Source organism: Nycticebus coucang, chromosome 3, assembly GCF_027406575.1.
Source record: "Nycticebus coucang isolate mNycCou1 chromosome 3, mNycCou1.pri, whole genome shotgun sequence".
Lineage (NCBI taxonomy): Eukaryota > Metazoa > Chordata > Mammalia > Primates > Lorisidae > Nycticebus > Nycticebus coucang.
Window position 1 is genome coordinate 97,123,489 of NC_069782.1, and position 12,393 is coordinate 97,135,881.

General features: G+C 51.8%; 2 protein-coding genes across 2 annotated transcripts in view; one reads left to right on the forward strand and one right to left on the reverse strand.

The window, feature by feature from the left end:
- PALD1 (phosphatase domain containing paladin 1) overlaps positions 1–9,421 on the reverse strand; it is a 361,757-nt gene extending 352,336 nt beyond the window's left edge. The window contains exon 1 of the mRNA XM_053582750.1: positions 9,197–9,421. The gene's annotated coding sequence lies outside the window, so the exon portion shown is untranslated. The remainder of the gene's footprint in view (positions 1–9,196) is intronic.
- A 912-nt stretch (positions 9,422–10,333) lies between these two features.
- The window catches only part of PPA1 (inorganic pyrophosphatase 1), a 295,326-nt gene continuing 293,266 nt past the window's right edge, over positions 10,334–12,393 (forward strand). The window contains exon 1 of the mRNA XM_053586454.1: positions 10,334–10,337. The gene's annotated coding sequence lies outside the window, so the exon portion shown is untranslated. The remainder of the gene's footprint in view (positions 10,338–12,393) is intronic.

Genomic DNA, 12,393 nt, shown 5'->3' on the forward strand with positions numbered 1-12,393 from the left:
TATTCTCTAAACCAGAGGTCACTGACTTAGAAGGCCCCTCCAGCACCCCCAGGCCATCCCAAACAGGCATTCATTGTCCTGCAGTTAGGAGTAAACTGTGAACAAGAACCAGACAGTTCCCCAGCCTGCTAGTGTGTCAATTTGAATTGTTGTCCGGAGGGTTTCAATTCAGGACTCCCAGCCCTGCTCAGCCCTCCTAAGCCAGAATGGCCCAGGGAAAGCGACTTGGGTGGTTGTAAGGCAACAATAGGGTGTTTGGTGTTTAGAAACCACCCTTCCAAGTGACTCCAAGACCCTTCTCCCGCTGCAATGGGCCAATCCACTTTTAGCCACCTGCCTCCCTCTGCTAGCACTGGGTGCAATATTCCCAACTCCAGCTGGCAAAGACCCCGCAATGCCAGCTCCTCTTACGGGTGTGCTGGCCAAGGGTCAGAGGAGCACAGTCAGCCCCCTAAATCCAGGGTGTTTTCTGGGGCTGGAGGCAATGGATTCAGAGATGGTACTCCTCCACTGTGGGCAAACGAAGTTGCGCTCTGAAGTCAGGCTGCCTAATTTGAAACCCTTACCAGCCATGTGCCCTGAGGACACAGTTTCCTTAAGCCTGTTTTCTCATCTACTAAAGGAGTACAATAAAAGTCCTGCCTCACTGGGCAGGGGTGAGGTGATGGCAAAGGAATGCGTGCGAATTGTGCGGGGAGTAAATGCTCAGTGTCTGTTCTTCCTCCTTCCCTGGCTCTTCTGACAGCCACACCTGCTCTGTCCAATACATCATGTCCATGAGAAGCCCTGGGCAAGGGCTCATCAGGGAAGTTTTAGAGAAAGGAAACTCCTTTAGAAACCTTGCCTGGGGGCCCTCACCCCACATCTTTTCGAGTAAGATCTCAGGCAACCCGTCTAAATGGGGGGGGAGGAACCCAGAGACCAGGCTTGACAAGGGCCAGCACAAGACAGGTTGTGGGAACAGGGCCCCAACCAGGCGTCTGGAGACCAGGTCCTAATCTAGCTCCTGCCTCTCCCTGTCTACACTGGGTAAGTCAAGGAGTCTCTCAGCCTCATCTCCTGTCTATAAGATGAGATAAATAATCACTGCCTTGCACATAAGTAAAAGGTCCTCTTCTCAGACCCCACATGTGGTGGGCATGTGGGTAAATTGCCCATTCCGTAGCAGGTGGCAAACTTCAGACAACTCAGAGGCACTGTCAGAATGAGCCCCCAGCTCTCCTACCAGGAAGCATCAGGGCTGAAGGGCTCTGGGTAGGAATTTACCCTATCTTGCCACCTCACCCAAGAATCTCCCCCTCTAGCACTCCTGCCCCTTACTGGGTGCTTTCTAAGTGCTGACTACTGGGTTAGACTTCAGGATCATGGTATCATTCCTTATAGACCCCCAAAGCAGATTGCATTACCACCCTCCTTTTACAAGTGAAGAAACTGAGGCACAGAGCTGGCGAGGAACTTCCCCAAGTCCACCAGCCTTCTCTGATGCCAGAACCCCTGTGTTCAGCCACTAAACCACTTCCTGACTTGAATCCTCCCGGTGACAGGGAGCTTACTCCCTCAGAGGCAGCCTGCTTCCTTGTAGAACTTCCCGGGTGTTAGGGCATCCTTCACCTTTCTGCTCATGTGCATCTGACATCCACTTCTCAGTCACTCTCCTCTCTCCCCAGCTGGTCCTGGTCTTCCCCTGACCTCTCCCACATACACACTGGGACCACCACACCACATGTACCTCCTCCCAGGGGAGTGCCCCTCAAATATTTGAGAAATACCACCTCATAGCCCCACTCCAAACTTCCCTAGTTAACTATCCCAGGACTTTCAAAGGCCGATGGGAACCTCTAGGACCAGAAGAGCCCTTCATGGTCATTCTACCTCCAGCTGCCCCAGGGGGGCTCTTTCCCAAGGGGGTCAGGAGAGAATGAAGTCCATCTTTCTCTTAGTACTTAGCACCTCTCATACCCCCCAGAAGCTGGTCTCCAGGCTCTGACTTCACACTTCACTGCCATTTCACATTTAGAGACCTATGGAAAAGTCCCCTTCTGGGGCCCCTATCCCCCAGTCTGTCATGTGTCATCCTCTCCTTCAAGTCTCTGAAGAGGGTGCAGCACTAGGCTGCTCCTGGTAAGAGGCAATAAAATGGTTGAAATGCCCATTGTTCTGTAGGGGGAAGGGGGCGCTCAAGGGAGGGGATTAGGAAAGTCCTGGGTAGGGCCTTGGAGGTAAGCCTGCTAAACCTCCTGCTCTGGGTCCTTGGTTTCTCCCTGCAAATTCCTGTCTTTCCTCTCAGATTGCTCCACATCCTCTCACAGCTTCTCCCAGGTGCCTCAGGGAGGGCTGCCTCCACCACCCCTCCAAAAACCACTATTTTAGGCTGGCCAAGGTGGCTCACGCCTGTAATCCTAGCACTCTGGGAGGCCAAGGCAGGTGGAACACCTGAGTTCAGGGGTTCAAGACCAGACTAAGCAAGGATAACACCCTGTCTCTACTAAAAACAGAAAAACTAGCCAAGGATTGTGGCAGGTGCCTGTAGCCCCAGCTACTTGGGAGGCTGAGGCAGGAGGATCTCTTGAGCCTAAGAGTTTGAGGTTGCTGTGAGCTATAAGGCCAGGCCACTCTACCCAGGGCAATAGTGAGACTCTGTCTCAAAAAGCAAAAACATATCCCCAAGAAACAGAAATACCACTCATTATTTTTTTTTTAATTATTTATTTATTTATTTTGTTTTGCAGTTTTTGGCCAGGGCCGGGTTCGAACTCGCCATCTCTGGTATATGGGGCTGGGACTGGGGCTGGAGCCCTACTCCTTGAGCCACAGGTGCTGCCCACCACTCATTAGTTTAAAAGTCTTTTTAAGTTCTTGTTTAATGGGTATGGGGTTTCAGTCTGAGAAGATGAAAAAGTTCTGGAGATGGATGGTGGTGATGGTTATACATCGTCAATGTACTTTCTGCCGCTGTAGCATTTAATTAAAAATTGTTAAAATAAGGCAGCGCCTGTGGCTCAAAGGAGTAGGGCACCGGCCCCATATGCCGGAGGTGGCAGGTTCAAACCCAGCCTCAGCCAAAAAAAAAAAAAAAAACTGCAAAAAATAAATTGTTAAAATAGTACATTTTTAAATGTATTATTTTACCACAATTGCAAAAAAATAAGACAACTCATAGAATGAGAGAAAATAATTGGCCTTTCCCAAAAAGGCCTCCCCGAGAACTCCCAAGGGGCCCTGAGTCCAGTTCTGAGTCAGGAAGATCAGTGGGTGGAGATGGAGACCCCATACAGCCCTATAGGGTGACCCTGGGAGTCCCAAAGCCATCTCTTCCCTCCAGCCTCCCTGGTGGAAGGCTGCAAGGGGCAGCCTCAGGCCAATGAAGGCTAAGAGACCCTCAGTCCCAACCCCACTCAGAAGGTCAGAGCCAAAAAAAAAACAGAGAAGGCACTCCTGGCCCAAGGGCCCACAGCAAATTAGCCATGACTAGGGCCCTCAGAGCAGACAGGAACCTTTTTCCCTGCTGAGCCCCATCCCGGGGGTTTGGGTAGGGGTGCCAGATCTGAGGAATCTCCTCAAGTTCTCCATTTCCCTGTGGGTTCTGCACTCAGCCTGTGCAGCCCTGACACATGGAGCCTTCACCTCCCCCAGGTGGTAAGGTGACATCATGGAGACGGTCAGGCTTTTGAGTCAGACAGGCCTGCCTCAGCTCTGACTCCACCCTGTGAATATGTTTCATAGACTCAGGTCTCTCACCTGTAAAATGGGCACAATGATGCCTAATTAGCAGGGTAATTTTGAGGATTACAGCAAATGATATGATACCTAAAGAGGATCCGATTCACAGTAAGTGCTCAACAGATGTTCATTCTCTCTCTTACTCCCTGAGACTCAGGGCCTTCTCCTTGTACAAAGAATCAGCATTGGCCAGGCATAGTGGGTCCCACTTGTAACCTTAGCTCTCTGGGAGTTTGAGGCAGGAGGATTGCTTGAGCTCAGGAATTCGAGACCAGCCTGAGCAAGAGCGAGAACTGGCCTCTACTAAAAATAGCTGGTGCCTATAGATCTAGCTACTCCAAAGGCTGAGGCATGAGGAACTCTTGTGCCCAAGAGTTTGAGGTTGCTGTGAGCTATGACGCAAGGACACTCTATGCAAGGCAACAAAAGTGAGACTCTGTCTCAAAAAAAAAAAAAAGAATCAGGGTGGCACCTGTGGCTCAAGGGGTAGGGCGCCGGTCCCATATGCCGGAGGTGGTGGGTTCAAACCCAGCCCCGGCCAAAAAAAAAAAAAAAAAGAATCAGCAGTATCTCCTGTTAGCCACTAACTGCCTTGGTAACCAGGGGTAAATCAATTCCCTTCTCTGGGCCTCAGTTTTCCCATCTATGAAATGAAACCACAGGGCGGCACCTGTGGCTCAGTGGGTAGGGCACTGGACCCATATACGGAGGGTGGCGGATTCAAACCCGGCCCCCGCCAAACTGCAACAACAACAACACAAAAATAGCCCGGCATTGTGGTGGGTGTCTGTAGTCCCAGCTACTTGGGAGGCTGAGGCTAGAGAATCACCTAAGCCCAAGAGCTGGAGGTTGCTGTGAGCTATGACGCCACAGCACTCTACCGAGAGTGATAAAGTGAGACTCTGTCTCTGAAAAAAAAAGAAGAAAGCGTAGAACTAGCAAGCCCTTTACCAACATATACAAGCCACTTAAAAGTATATGTGTGTGTATAAATATATATATATATGTGTGTGCGTGTATATCTATATATATATATATAGTAGGGCACACCACCTATAAGAACATTCCTGGCAGCATTATTCAGAAAAGCCAAACACTTGAAAAAAACTCAAATGCCAATCAATTGCAAGAAGAATGGATAATCCAATTGTGGCATAGTCTTATCACAGAATACTACTACCTAGCAACTATGAAAAAAATGTTTTTAAGGGCGGCGCCTGTGGCTCAGGGGGTAGGGCGCCAGTCCCATATGCCGGAGGTGGCGGGTTCAAACCCAGCCCCGGCCAAAAACCAAAAAAACAAAAAAAAAAGAAGAAGAAAAGGTCTTCCCTGTCCCCCAACTAAAACAGCCACTCAGTCCTTCTCTACAGCATCACCCTGCTACAATTCTCAGGAGGCACCTGTCCTTAGCTGATATTTTCCTCACTTTGTTTGCTTGTTTATTGTCCTTCTTCTCCCACTAGGATGTCAGCTCCATGAAATCAGGAACTTGTCTATCTGGGTTCAAATCTTGGTTCCACCTAGAGCAACGTCTGGCACGCAGTAGGTACTAAATTCATGTTCGTGGGATGAATAGGCCATTTCTAGAGCAGGCTGAACTATGTCTGGAAACTTAGTCTCATCAAGGTAATAAATGAGAGGGAATTCATTTTTTTGTTTGTTCATTCACCCCACAAACATTCAAAAGAGACCTGCTATAGTTGGGCACACTCTGAATTCTCCAGGAGTTCACCATGGGGTAGAGGAGAAAGGCCCACACCAGATCTTCCTAGTAGAGTGCAAGTGATGGGCAAAATAGGCATGTGTCAAGGGCTGCAGAAACACCCAGAAGTGAGTGGCTGGCTCAGCCTCTTGGTTCCCAGGTCCTGGAGCCTGAGGTGAGATCTGGGTGGGGCCATGGTTGCAGTCAAGCAGCAGGAAGGCCTGTGCCTTGGCAGGAAGGCCACCTCCTTCTAAAAAGCCAGAGAGCTCAGCCAAGGCCAGCCACTGACCCTGCCTGCAGGCCGGGTCGCCTGCTGCCATGGCAACCTGCCTTGCCAAGCCAATGTCTCTGGGTACTGAGGGCACAGGGCCAGGGAGTCAACAAGATGTCTGTCTGCTGGGCTCCTTTGTCCTGGCGAGGTGAGTGCCTAGGCCTGCTCGAGCTGTAGCTGGGGGAGTTGTGTGTTGTTCCTACACGTGTGTGTGCCATGTACAAGCATGCACAATGTGCCCCGTGCAACTGTGGGCAGCCTCTCCCTGACCTGGGCCTGGGGATTTGAGTAAGGGGTAAAGAAATGTTCAATAATGTAAGCTTTCATTTGCTGAGCTCTTATTACACACTGGGCACCATTCTAAACACTTTTTAAGTATTTCCTCACTCAAGTCTCACGACAGCCATGTGGGGCAGGTACTAGTCTCACAGAGGCACAGGTTGGTTAAGTAACTTGCCTAATTAAGTCTCGCAACTAGGAGTCAGGATTAGAACCCAGAGTTTAATGTTAACTACCAGGAGCAGCCTCTCCACAGGACTGAGTCATGGTTTCTGAGCTCTGTATAAGCTCTGAGGAAAAAGCAACAGGTTAGGTCTCTGGCTTGAGTTGCTCCCAGCCCCCTGCAGGAGGTACAGGTAAATCATTATGATGCCAGGTCGTAAGTCCCAAAGAAATAAGTGCAGATGACTCTCTGGGGCAGGAAGGCAAAAGAGGGGCAGCCTGGCTCCCTCACCTGCTACTGGTACCTCAACTGGGGGACCCAAGATCAGGGTAGGGTCTGTTCTCAATGATGAAGCTGCTGGAAGCCCTGGCCTAGGAGGCCACCTGCTGGACAGATGGCAGCAGGACTACCTCGGCAGCCCAGCCTCCACATCTCTCCTTTATCAGATGGTTCCCGGGAGCTCACTGTGTGCCTGTCACTGTGCTAGGCCGAACACAGACAGTAAACCAGATAGTTCCATGGAGCTTGCAGTCTGGTGGAGGAGGCAGACACTAACCAACAGCTCTTCACATAAAGACACTCTCACAGATGACAATAAATACTCTGAAGGAAAAATGTGGGGCGCTCTTAGGGAGTCTGAAGGGGGTCATCTTTAGACAGGGTCATGGGGGAAGGCCTCTCCAAAGATGTAATGTGTAAGCTAAGATGTGAAGGCTAAATAGATGTTCTCAGGGCAAAGAGTGGGAAAGGAGGGTGAGGCAAGAGAATCATCTGAGCCCAAGAGTTTGAGGTTGCTGTGAGCTGTGACGCCGCAGCGCTCTATCAGGGGCAACAAAAACTTTGTCTCAAAAAAAAAAAAAAAAAACGGGTGGGAGAAAGGGCGTGCCAGGCAGAAGGAATAGCAAGGACAAAGGCCCTGAGAGGGAAACAAGCATATGGCTGCATCTGGGGAGCAATGAGCCCAGAGGGCGGGGGAGGAGGGGAAGGCCAGGGTTCAGGAGTTTGCATGTGACCCTAATGGCAATAGAAGGCATTGAGGGTTCCAATGAGGGGAGCCATTCCGTTTAGCAGCTCCAGGGCAGAGTGGGATACAGGGGAAGGACGGAAGGAAAGAGGCCATTGCAGTCATCCCTGAGCGAGACAAAAGTGGCTGGGACCTGGTGGTGATGGAGGAGATAGAGCAGAGAAGATGGATTCTAGAGAACAATTTCAGAAGCAGGATCAACAGGGCCAGTACTACTTGGATGGTGTGGTGCTGGGGAGGAAGGAATGAGGAATCAGGGGGTTGGATGAAGTGGGAACACTGGAGAAGGAGCAGATAGAGCTAAGTCTCAGGGAGTGGAGCTGAGAGGCCTGCAAGGGGGCCTACCCACAGGAGATGCATGGGGACAGGGGTCCAGAGCTCTGGGAAAGAGGGTGTCTAGCTAGCGAAGGGCAGGGCCTTGGGATGGGTGAGGCCTCTGGGAGAAGCAAGCAGCAGGAAGAAGTAAAAAAAAGCAGAGCATAGTGGGGGGCAGCTGAAGGAGGGAGAGGCCTAGGAAAGAGGGATGAAGCTAAGAGGACAGAGGATTACCAAGGAGGGCTTGGAAGGTGCAAGGAAGCTTGGTGGCACAAAAGCCAAGAGGTAGGGGAGCGTTTCAACTGTGTCAAAGGCTGCTGTGAGGCAAAGTAGGGCTAGAACTGATTTGGCAACACAGTCTCTCCCACAATCCAAGCCAGGGCAGATTCTACAGTGGGTGGGGCCAGTCAGGAGACTCACAGAATGTAATGGGGTAAAGAGTGAAATTGGCTGCAAAAGATGTAGTAGTGTCTGGAAGAGTATGGCAGCGGCTATAGACATGGGGGCACAGTGGTGGGTGCTGCTGGGATGTTAGGGGAAGGGGGACGGGAGGGGAGGACTTAGGCAGGGCTACAAGACCAGGGCTTTCAGCCTCTCTTTCTTCTGTCCCTTTCACTTTCATCCTGGTGTCTGTACCAGTAATGACCACCCCTTCCTCAGATGAAGGGAATTTAAGGGGTCCCTGCCTAAGCTGGGTCCTTGCACAGCAGGCTGTTTGGAGTCATGGGAAGCCAAGAACCATGCCAAGGTCATGTGGGCCCCTTGACCCATCCAGATGCCCGACCCCAACCCTGGCCAGGCCTGCACTACCCAGTCCCAGGAATTTCCCCACCACCAGCACCACCCTCCTGGGCAGTGCCTCAGAGGACAGCAGACAGACCAGGTACTGATAGAGGAATCACTTTTGATGGAGTAGAGCCTCATACAGTTGGGGGAAAGGGCTTTAAAAGGAAAGGAACACAATACAAATACAAAATTAGGTCCAGGGGCATTGGAAGGTCTGAAATGTAAGTTTCATTAGCCCATTCTGCCTCTGACTGCTATGACCTTGGGCAAGTGACTTCACCTCTCTGAGTCCAGATTTCTTCTCTGTAAAGCCGCAGCAGCAACCACAGTGGCCAGTGGGCTCTAGACAACCCGTGGCAGTGGCTACTATAAACTGTGCTCCCCTGGGCCAGTGGGGGTAGAGGGAGGAGAGCCTCTCTCTCCAGAGCCCAGAGGCAGCAATAGCCCCTAGGACCAGCAAGAAGGCAGTGATGGTATGTGTGACCCTGCCTCCCCCACCCACCCCCCGCCTCAACTGGGGGCTCTGCAGATAGCCCTGAACTATGACTTTCTCCCCCAGCCCCCACATTCAACAGCACTCCACAATTTGCCAAGCCAGCGCATCCTCCCCACACCCCCCGCTTCTCCACCAGTGGCAAGAGAATGGGATGACTGGACATAAGTACGGACAGCGGACAGTACGGACAGAAGGGGACACACCCCGCTGATAACATAACCCCCACCCCGCCGACCACAGGTTGGAGCTCAGGACAGAGTGCCCGTTTCCCGGCACCTTGTGCTCATGGGTGTCCAGGACAGGCGGCGAGATCGCAGGGCTGGGGAGCTGCTGCGGTGGGCAAGACCCACAGTGCGCTCAGGCCGGGACCAGGGAAGAGGAGCCGCCCCACCACCGCGACGACACCTCCCTCTGCTCCCCCTCATGGCGGACACACTCACCGGCGCCTGGGACCTCGGATTGTCTCGCTCCGCAGCGGCTCTGCACTCTGCGGCCGGCGCGGACTCTCCCGGGTCGCCCTCCGCGCGCTTTCCCACGGGGGCGGGCGTCGGGCCTCCGCCCAGGCCCCGCGGGGCGGCCAGGCGCGCTCACCTCCCCGGGCTCCGTCTGGCCTGCCATTCCTCCGCCAAGGGCCTCGGCTGTGCCAGGCGTGGGACTGGGCGCCGCCCCGCACATACCATTAAGTCTCTGAGTTGCAAACAGGAGAACGAAGCCAGAGGCAGTCACGACCGCTGGGGGCACGATGGTGACTCCAAGTCCAGTGCCCATTTATTTTGCCACGGCCACCTCGCCATGACAACAATCAAGAAAAGTACCCTTTCCAGCCTCATTTTTTTTTCCAGAGACGGGTCTTGCTCTTGCTCAGGCTGGTCTGGAACTCTTGGGCTCAAGCAATCCACCCGCCTCAGCTTCCCAGAGTGCTAGGATTACAGGTGTGAGACACTTTGCCTGGCCTCAAGCCTCATTTTTTGAGCACCTGGGCCCTGAGTGCAGGGGTCTAGAAGAGGCTTTTGCTTCCTGGAAGCTCATAATTTAGGAGGAGCTGGGTAGGAGGGAGGATCTGGTAAGGGCCCTGAAAGAGAGGCTGACCAGGCTGGAAAAATCTAGGCTGGGTTCTTGGAGGTGGAGGCTTGACAATAAGCAACATTTCCTTTTTTTTTTTCAGTTTTTGGCCAGGGCTAGGTTTGAACCCACCACCTCCGGCATATGGGGCCGGGCCCTACTCCTTTGAGCCACAGGCGCCACCCACAACATTTCTTTTTAAATGGCAGCAGAGGCGATGCTTCTGTCCTGGAAAGACATTGAGGTTTCAGGAGAGAAGCTGTTTACAGAGCAGTTCACACAGTGTGATTCTTCTAAGTAAAAGATGCGCTTGTACATAAATGCTTCATGGGGAAACAGTAAGGAGTAACCCCAAATGTTAACCATGGTCACATCCAGAGCCTGGGGTCATGGGGAATTTTTCTCTTCCTACATGTACTGTTAATCTATACATTTTCTTCAGTGAATATGCCTTAATTTTGTATTCATAAAAGCAAAACAGAATTTCCCCCCTAAGAATTAGGGGGAAAGTGGCTCCGTGCCTCCAGCACAGTGGTTACAGGGCCAGCCACATACAACCAGGCTGGCGGGTTCAAACCCAGCCCGGGCCAGCTAAACAACATTAACAACTGCAACAAAAAAAATAGCCAGGCATTGGAGCAGGCACCTGGAGTCCCAGTTACTTGGGAGGCTGAGGCAAGAGAATTGCTTAAGCCCAAGAGTTTGAGGTTGCAGTGAGCTGTGACGCCATGGCACTCTACTGAGGGCGACATAGTGAGACTCTGTCTCAAAAAAAAAAAAAAAAAAAGAATTGGGCGGCGCCTGTGGCTCAGTGAGTAGGGCACCGGCCCCATATGCCGAGGGTGGCGGGTTCAAACCCAGCCCCAGCCAAACTGCAACCAAAAAATAGCCCAGCATTGTGGCGGGCGCCTGTAGTCCCAGCTGCTCAGGAGACTGAGGCAAGAGAATCGCGTAAGCCCAAGAGTTGGAGGTTGCTGTGAGCCGTGTGACGCCACGGCACTCTACCCGGGGGCGGTACGGTGAGACTCTGTCTCTACAAAAAAAAAAAAAAAGAATTAAGGGGGAAATGGGCTGCGTTTCATCAATGGGTGGGGATGGGTGGGGACAGGTGGAGGAAAGAAGCCATAAGGCCCACACGTGCTGGTCCTGAATGCTGCGAAATACTCCCACCTCAGAGCTCTAGCACACACAAGATAGGTAAGTGCCAGGCCAGAGCTGGGAATCATTCCAGATTCATAAATTGAGGCTCAACAATGTTACATACTGGTCAGAGTGGAGCTGGAAGGAGAACCTAAGATTGCCACCCCTCCTCCAAGACACAGTATAACTGCCGGCCCTCCCCCATCACCTGCCCTCAGGGAGTTTCCTTGGCTGGACTTCCCCTGCAAGGAGGATTTACCCAGCAGGGAAGGTCCCTCCAAATTCTTTTTACTAACTTTTTACTAACTTACCAACCCTAATGGGCAGCTCAGGGTATGAGGCAGGTAGAGGCAGAGGAAGGGTTTGTGACCTTTAGATCTGAACAGTGGGGAATGAAACAGGGTCCTAAGGAATGCAGTCCCCAAGGAAGACAGAAAAGGGGAGCTGAGAGGTGGAAGAGCAAAGGTATGCAAGAATTATCCATAAGACTGGGGTGGAAGGTCCCTGGAAGGGAAGCCAGTGTGGCCCAGACTGGAGCTGGGAGATGTGGCCCTGAACTTGAGCTACGGGCCTCCCTCAGACTTCACAACACCGGGCCTTTCTGTTGCTGGGTGTTTGGGGAGCAGGCAGGTGGAAGATGATTAGGGTATGGGTGGATGGACATGGGAGCAATGGGATGAGTTGGGAGTGGGCCTTGCTATACCATCTCAAATCATGGGGCAATCTCAGCATTGGATTGCCCATTCCTCATTTCTGAGAGGTGTACGAGTGATACGTGGGCAAACAGGCACAGAGCTAACTCCTGCTACTTCTTACATCCGAGGCAAGGGAAGGGCCAGAAGAGTACCCTGGGGTCTTAGCTGTTTGTCCCCTCCTGATTGACGTGGCTGGGAATGGAGGTTAGCATGGAAACAGAACTAGGCTCCAGTTCTAGCTCAGCCACTTAATACTAACTTGACCTTGGATGGATATTTAAGCAATTTAAGTTTCTGTTTTCTTCATCAGTAAAATGGGAATAATTATACCTACAGAATACAACATGAAAAGAGCTCTTTAGAGCTGTACATGGAATGTGGTTACCCTGTACCTAGTTTCAGGATAAAAATGAGGCCTGAATCCAAAGCACTCAGCACTATGCCTGGCACAAATTTGGTAGCAACTGGTTTCTAACAAGTGTTTCCATTTATGGAAAGGACACACATATGGCACAGCCCCCACCTCACCCATAATTCCTAAGTGTCCAGAGGTTTTGTTAGTAGCCCTAGAATGAAAGGCTCCCAGGGTGGTTGGTGGGTGAGAATGTATTCAAGCCACTCAAGCAGTGAATTACCTGCTCAGTGAAGATACTTCCTGCCCCGATGGGTCTCTGGTTAATGGTATTAGCTCTCTCAGGCTTCCCTGCATACCCAGTCTGGTATGTGCATCTCCCCCCAAG